Below are 9,172 nucleotides of genomic sequence, written 5' to 3' on the forward strand. Positions count from 1 at the left end.
AATAAATTGATTGCTGTTTTCGCTCTAATACAATTTAAGTTAAGTTTTCAAGCCATTCCTGGTTGATCCCGCTATCAAGTTCACAGATATCATGCTACCGAAATTGGACAGGCCTTGCAAGGTAAAAATTCCTGTAACGGACTGCTGTGAAGCGCTAATATCTATCATAGACAAAGGGTATACCTATAGATCGTAGATGGTCGACGGCAGTGCTGGGCAGAAACATTCCAGAAAAGTGTTCCAATAGGTGCACACTCAACCATATTCCAGGCAGAAGTCTTTGCAATAAAAGTCAGTGTTCGAAAGTGTCTTTGCAGAACCACAAACGACGCCAGAATAAATATTACCGTCAGATAGTCAGGCAGCTTTTAAGACTCAAGATGCATTTAGAATGGCATTAAGGCTTATGGTCAGCTGTAAAGCTCTTTTGAACCACCTAGCAGCCTAGAGCGACCTTGTGATGGGTCCCTGAACGTGAAGGGTTTGAAGGCAACGAATGGGCTGTGTCGCAAAACTTGGAGCCCAAACTCGCAAGCATGGTTTCAAGCCTTTCTGCGGCACATCTAAGGAATACACTGCAGAACTATTTACGAGCTGGGAAGAATTACTGATCGCTGTCCTCTGGCGAAAGTCAAAGGGAATGAGCCAATCAAAGAAACTCATAACTCCTTGCAGGAGGAATGCCGAAAGACACCTTGAACATAGTCGGTCTAAGGGATTTCTGAACTGTGTTTTGCACTTCTAACTAAAACTTTTTGGCGTTCACATAAAAAAAAAACAAACAACAAAATGCTTACAATGGATTTGGTTTAAACTCAAGAAGGATTAGAATGTGTCCGCTAGAAATGTGTAGAGTAAAAAAAAATTCAAGGAACGAAAATCAATCAAATGAGCTCCTAAAGAAAAAAATTTAGATTACATAAAGCTGAGCTACATAAATAACGTGCTTATGTCAAAATCAGTTAACATAAGTAGTACATAAGACATACAAAATCTTTTAAGAACCCTATTCTTTTCTAAGCCACTGCTATTACAGCATCCGCGCGTAGAAGGCGGAGACAAATCACAAATCAAATGAATTCAACAAACAATTTAACAAATTAATGAAAGCAACGGTCAGTTGCAGGCATTTTAAGCCGTTGCTGCATTTTTTCTTACGCTTATATATGTATAGGTAATCGCAAGAAACAAAAAAAAATACAGCATCCAGCTACAATAGAAAAAAAAATTCGTGCTACCTTAAGCAATTGATTTATTAGTGGATTGCAAACAGTAATGACACGCCAATTAGATATACAAAAGAGGTACACACGCACACACACACACACCCATATGAGTATGTATGTATGTACCCAGGCTCAATCACAAAAGCTCAGGTTTGTAAGCAATTTATAGAAACGCAGTGGAAAATTACACAATGCGCCATAACAAATAAATCCTTGACGTTTTTATGACTCGCCAATAAAATGTAAATCGCAATCGCCATCGCCATCGTCAGCTTGCAACAGTTGTCAAGTAGCAACAATGCGAATGGCAAATGCAATAACGGCAATAATAGAATGAAAAAGTGCTGGCAAATCGCAAAATCACGCAAAATAATTTGGTTGCCAAAAAGAGGCGGCGGATTTGTACAATTTGTGGTAAACACATGCACACTACTTCTTTTCTAACTACGCTGTTGCACCCACAACACCGGCATGCTATGTATGCCACGTCAATGGGCGATACTTTGACCTCGGCTAATTTTATTTGCAGAATGTGGCAGCTAGAAGGAGGAGCCGAGTCGCGAAAATGCAATAATGATAAATGTGGCACGAGTAAACGAAGCGGATTAGCTTTAGCCAGAGGCGCGTGTATGCTCATGTTGGAACAAAAAAAAACAACAACAATTGACGCTTAAAAAACGCTTGTGACAAACGTATAACCAGGCTTAAAAGTAGGAATGCAAGCATTTGAAGAATGAACGCACTCTGACCTGGCGCGCCATGTCCACTGCGAGCGCGACGCGTGCGCATGCACAGCTGCGAACGTTGTTGCATACCGCATGCGGATATGTTTGTTGTGACTAATGCACGTTTAAATGCGTTTTGTAGTTGCATGCGCGTGCTCGCATTTTAGCACTGATTGTAGCGACATTGCATATTGTATTTGTGCCAATATGTGTAGCATGCGACATGCGTTGTTGCATGCTGTTTGCGATACACTTATCGTTTGTCATTTGACACCTCATTTGCAGTGTGTGGCGCAAGCAAGACAATATGCGCGTGATATTGTATCACAAACATGAAGCCGTTGTTGCATGCAAATAAGAGCAAAATACTAAAAGTAAAAAACAACAAAAAATTAAAAAAAAAATGCAACAGGAAACGCATTTCGTTCGCCAGCCCATAATGCAAACACAAACCCAGCTTGTTGCAAGTTGAAAGCTGCATGTTGCAAGTTAAAAATGAGCTAATAAGCTCAATAAATGCCCAACCCCCGCTGGCTATGTAAATTTGAAGGCGAGTGCAGTTGAAATTACAGCCCAAAACAAACACAAAGGCAAGAGACTAGAAGCTGGTATAGAAAATAGATGAGGAAAAATCGAACATGCCACACAGTAACGCACTAGCATATACATACATGCATACATATGTACATACATACGTACTATACCATTTAACCCATTGGCTATGCGCCAACTCTTGTCGACGACCACCGTCAACAGTCGCTTGGCCACCATCGCTGCAGTCAACTTTTGCAATCAACTTGCAACCTCATTAATAAATTGCTCTGCATGTTGCATGGTGCTACCAAATGGGCGGCTACCGCTTTGGCGGTGAAGCCAAGGCACAAACTATTAATTTTTTGAATTTGTTGTTGTGCATATTGTCGCTGTTCAGCCACTTGCCAGTTGTGGCGCTCATGCTATGTAGTCGTCATTGTGGTTGTGTTTGTTCTTGTTGTTGCCCCTTTTGGCATATCAATTTTAAGGCACAGCAAGCGTCGATAGCTGGCGCTGCGTGCTGTATTGATTTCAAATGCGTACCGCACATGCGCACTCGTAGTCCAGCCGTTGGGTTTGTCGTCGCTACCGCTGCCGTTTCCAGCGGCAGCTTGTTCACAACTGGCTTTTTTTCCAGCGATTTGCATCTCTTCCATGGCACAGAATTGAACTCTATTTTTTTCCAACACGCTTTTGGGTGGCAATTACGCGTTGCAAATTGCTCACTTTTGTTGTTGTGAAATTTTAACAATTATTATTAATGACATTTCAGTGTCAAATATTTTGATAGTTTTAATTTTGGTTTTTGCGTTTTTCCTATTCGAAGTGGTGATATCAAATTTCATGCTGTGCATTTACGAAATCAGATACCCGCTGAGGTCATCTGGGTGCATGAGAGACATTTATTGTCGATTTTTTCTTTGGAGACGCTGGAGCCGTTTTTTGTATGGGTTGTTGTAGTATTTGCTGAAAAGATTTTTTTTTCGATGAAAAACTCGAAATATCGTTGGGTTGACACCCTAATAGATATTTAATCGGTTGTGGTATTACACTGAGGGGAAAAAATATTAAAATCAAATAGAAACGTAATTGATCTTACTATAACCGTCAACGAAAGTACTGTATATTGGTAAATATTCAATTCAATTACACGCAAATTAAAATGACCGCGTTCGTACTGAAAAAGCATCCGTGAAGTGAATATTCAAGACAAAAACTAAAAAAAAATTTATTTACGTGTTGCCTGCGGTGGAATTCGAACCCGACCGTCTCCGGACATCAACAACTTATGGCAAGCATCTTTGCGCACTCAGCTACACCCAGCCATATAAATCTGCTTTCAAATGTTGAATATTCGTCAACACCACAGCACGCGATTTGTACGTATAAACACCCTGCAAAAAATGGGACTAATCCGGGATGACTCAGGGAGCAATCGCAAAGGAGCATGCGACTAATACTACTTTTGATCTCTTTATATGTAATGGACTGATCGCTTTTGTTCGAGCATGTCCTATGAAGAGACTAATTGTTCACCTTTATACCCGGACGGGTATAAAATGCGACTAGACACTTTTAAAAAATAAAAATAAAAATTTGCGCCAGCTGAGATTCGAACCGGGGGTGCTCAGTTTTGTTAGGCGAATACTGTCTCTGTGTGCCAACGCCGCACATGAAATTTCATTGACTAAGTGCGTACATATCATTAAATCGTTAACAGTACCCGTTAGAGATGAGTTGAGGACTAATTGATCTCCAATTATACCCATAAGGGATGAGTCGAGACTAATTGATCTCCATTAGTACCCGTATGAGACTAGTTGCGACTAATTAATGCCCAATTGTACCCGATTGAGAGTAATATCGGAATACTCTCTTTAGAGATTAGTCGCACATTTTTTTGCATGGCATGTATGTACTATGTATGTATATGTGTGAGTTGTCACCGCGCTCTCAGAGCGGCGCTCTGCATGCTTGGGGTGCGTATGTACACTTACATATACATACTCAGATGTGAACAGTCAAATACGTGCGTAATAAATTTTGTATGAATAATATGAAATATAAAGTACTAATTTTTACTATGCATTATTTCCCTCAGTGTATTTTCTTCATACAAAAGACTACCCTTAAGAGATGCTTAGCTTGGATTCTATTAAAAAAGAAAAATTGTTTTAGCCAATTAAAAAACTTTAGCAACATTTCATGATTATTTCTTTTAAAAAAAATTACAAACTTTAAATCCGCTCCGTTCACAATAGGAATGTTAATCCCGGGATCCCGGTGTCTTGTAAGTCACGAAAATCCCGCGACTGCGACTCTTGGCAAGTAATCCCCTGATTTTCGGGATTTGCAATTTGCACTGATGGCAATAATAGAAATGCTTCTCTTGACCAGTATTGGCTATATTTCTTTTTTTATTTAATAATTAATATTTTTTTTTAAATGTCTAGCATACAACACCGCGCGATAGTAAATTTTAAACACAAATATCAAAATATTCGCGAAACCATGGGCCAAATATAGTAAAATTGCGTTTTTAGTTTTTCACTCTGATGTAAGTAATTCAAAAAGGATTTTAAAAATTCAGAGAAATGTGCTTAGAGAAGAACTATGGGAGTCAAAGCAAAGAGCAAATTCTGTAGAATTTAATCAGATTCAGCTTTTTTGGTGCATATGGACTGGTAAGTATAGAAAATGTCCTTTTAAAATTTTACCCTTGAAATTTCGCAATATTTGATGTTAAAAACTTATACAAACTCGATAACATCCTCGAATTTCTTCCTTCTAACTTTATCAGCTTAAAAAATTACCTATTCGTCCTTGTGAATCCAGAATTTTTCTTTTTAATTCTAAAGATATTTCCTCTCTCATTTGGTACCCATATTTTTATTCTACATTGCATTGAATTTATGAAATAATTTTTGGAATCAATCATATCTTTGAAATTACAAAGTCCTTTAAAATAAATCCTGACGTCAGAAAGAAAAAATAAAAACGCCACTTTAAATAAAAAGTAGGTTGCAAACCCATTTATTTGTTATTTGTTTTATGGTAGGAGAGAAAGAAGAAATTTTTCCGATTTAAGTTGTTGAAAAGTAATGAATATATAAATCCCGGGACTAATCCCGTGATTCCGGGATTGTGATAACGACCTCGCGAAAATCCCGGGATCGTAAAAAGTTAAAAATTAACATCCCTCGCAATCCCAAATTGTATGCACGTCAGCTTAGCAATCTGCCAATTTTTTGTTTGAGCACTTAAAAGAAACATTCGTACACAAAAATGGGACACATTTATGTACTATGTACATATGTATGTATGTGNTAAAAGAAACATTCGTACACAAAAATGGGACACATTTATGTACTATGTACCAATGTACATATGTATGTATGTACCTATGTTTATGTTGCACAACGTGGCACAAAATGTTTATAAGCCTAACGACGCGTGATTTATGCATAGTTTGGTGAAAATTCGTCACAAAGGTGTTACCCGTATTACGTCACTCAAACACACAATCATACAATTTATGCACGTAGCAGCATACTACCACAGCAGAAATGCGTAATTGCAGCAACTGCAAGATGCAAGCAACAAAAAAAAAAAAAAAAAAAAAAAAAAAAAATATGTGTGCCCATAAAAATACGACGGCAGTCACGTTATGTCTCTCGAGCACTAATGCGCGCTGGCAGCTGAGTGCATAATGTTGCCACCTATAAATGCCACAAAAGTTCATGTCAATTATTTTTGAAAACATGCAGTGGTGGCAGCAGCGGCAGTAGCGGTAACAGCCTGTCGAATGCCTGCAATATCAGCTGAAATGTCAAGTCGGGTAACAGCGAAAAGGTAAGACAAGAAGCCGAAGCCAAGGTATTGTTTACATTATTTGCGGCATGCCACCAAAGCTAAATGTGCCAGCAGTACACACCCACGCATGCGTTGCGTTGGCTGAGTGTGTGCGCATGCGAAAAAGGGCGCGTGCAATAAAAAAAAAATGGTATAAAGTCAGTGCGGCATGTTGTGGAAGCTGTCAACTGTTGGGCTGATTTTTTCTGCCTTTAATTTTAGACTTATTTTTGTTTTTAATACCATTCATTTGCCAATCTGCCGCAGCACAGTAGTGGACAATATGCGTGTAACACGCGCAACTTGAAATGCGTTGCACGCATGCGCATTGCATGTGACAGCTTATCTTGGTAGCAAATGCGCAAACGCTTTTTGTTTGTTGTTTGAACTACTGTTGACCGCTGATTTATCGTCTGCTAGCGATAAGCTTTCAAGTAACACCAAACAACCACTAGCAGCTACTAGCCTGCCACCTCCAAGTAATTTTTCGGTTGGTGGCATGTTAACAATTTTACATAATACAACTTCTTCTGCAAGCTTTTGTTGCAGAAATTTAATTTTTCATTTTAATTTTAAGCGCGACAGACCACCGCCAGTGTGCCGCTGTAGCAACCGCAAGCATACATATGTTGCACAATCGAAGAAGGCGACGAGGAAGCGCATAAAAGTGCGGAGTGGGCTCTGCTGAGGCTAGCGAGTAATAAATTATTAGCGCAGGGTCTTGAAGTGCCTCCGTGCTGTTATGTGTTGTTGCAACATGCCGGCTTGTAAGGCGAAAGCGCATGCGCTGTCACCTCATTTATCACTCGGGCGCATAGCCAGCGCGGCGCAACGGTATGGCAGCGATTATTGTTTAAAATTGGCACATAGCTTGTCAAAATGCGTGCAACATGACATGTATGAGCTTGCAACATGATCAGCATAAGTGCATGACTGCAAGTAGACAAGTAATAAACGAATTATGCGTGTGTATGTATGTATGTATGTAGGCCTCACATTAATCACCTTAGCTAATGTGAGCGGCTGGAGTAGAAAACAATGGCACATTTACTGCGGCACACAACTCACATTTCAGTTGCCACATGTTGTCCTTCACACAAGTTGACACATTGTTGCAGCAAATTTGGTTACATAGTTTGTCAGCGCCAAATTATTTCCAAAAGAAATTATCCATCTACACCGCCTGTGTTTGCAACATTCACTAAAAGCCTTTCACATGCCACTGCAAAAATGCAACTAGCACTTAATGCCACTTTTCAACAGTTAGCTTTCTTTTACAACAACAATAAAACTTTTTTTTTTTTTTTTTCATTTCCTGGCGTGCGGCAACAATATTGTGTGGATATATGTATATTCTTATACAAGTACATACATATATGTACAAAAGCATTCACGCAGGTGGTTTGCTGTGTTGCAAGACTGCTTTTTGCAGCAAATTGATGCATATCAAGCGATTTGCAGCTTCAACGACAACTGTTTTGTGTTGCGCTTTTTGTTTTGTCTGTGGTGCGTGCATTTAACTTGCAACAACTCCGCTATTCGATCATGCATGTGCATCGACGCCGCTGCTGTGCGTCTTTCTAATGAAGCGCCACTTTAAATGCCAAACCACTTATTTAGCATGGCAAATAAATCGCGCATGCAAATAACGTATAACGTATATGGCATGCCACACAAAACAGCAGCAACAGTGAGGCATGCGCTTCTTTGTTGTGCTTCTATTGTTGTTGTTTTGCATGCACAACTGCAAGTGCGTCAATGTTGCAAGTTACTAGCTTACTTTGATTTGTTTGTGGCATTGCGTTGCACAAATCACTGGCACGCGCAGCCAAGTGTTCTTTTCGCATGAAAATAGCGCTGTTGTTGTGCAATTTTTGTTGTTGTTGTTGTGGTCGTTGTTCTTCTTTTTCTTATAGCGACTATTATTCCTCTGGTCAAACAGCCGTGCAATTAGTGCGCACTGATATGCGGCAAACGCAATGCCAAGTGACGCACATGCAACAAATGTAGCAAAACCGAAACGGTCATTTGCATTCGACCATCCATGCCAACTTTTCTTATCCACACACACGTGCACACAAACACACTTACGCTTGTCATGTGCTCGTGCTGGTTTTATTGCGTTTGTTTTTTTTTTTTTTGCAACGGGAAGTTGCAACATGCATCTCATTTCGACTTGGCATTTCTGCCACCAATTGCTTTTCGCGTTTGCGAAATGCCAAACAATTATTGTTATTATTTACGCAAACTACGCGGTAAAAGCCAGCTATTTGCATAGCCAGCTAAAACGGCAACAGCAGCAGCGGGAGCGGCAACAACAGCAATCAGCACAATAATAACCGCAATAGAAGTATATACTGACATACTATAAATGAAATAAAGCGAAATAAAAAACGCTGCAGCGGATGCACTGTGAAACATTTGACATAGGAGTCTGCTTAAAATTTAAATTATTAGCAATCGATTTGTTTCTAAGCCACTCTTCATCAGAGTAACTCAGACTTAGCTGGATTTTTATTGTCCCTTAAAGATAGTATTTTCTGATATATTTTGACCAAAAACTTTGTCTAAATTGTATCTTTTTCGCCATACGCCAATTTTTGTATAGCACGCGATTAAAAACTAAGATCTGTATCAACAAAAATATATATGTATATATATACATCTGTAGTGAACAATAGCCATGCTAGATTTATTTACGAGTAAAAGCTCAAAAATGTGAGTTCTACATTTCCACACTTTTATAGTAATTATTCTGGTCAACTTTTGAAAATAAAAACATTTTAAGAAATAACCAATATTAATGTTAATTTTAATGTTAATGCTAATGTTAAT

The sequence above is a fragment of the Rhagoletis zephyria genome, unplaced genomic scaffold (genome assembly GCF_001687245.7).
Source record: "Rhagoletis zephyria isolate East Lansing unplaced genomic scaffold, Rhagoletis_zephyria_1.1 Rzeph_scaffold_00300, whole genome shotgun sequence".
Lineage (NCBI taxonomy): Eukaryota > Metazoa > Arthropoda > Insecta > Diptera > Tephritidae > Rhagoletis > Rhagoletis zephyria.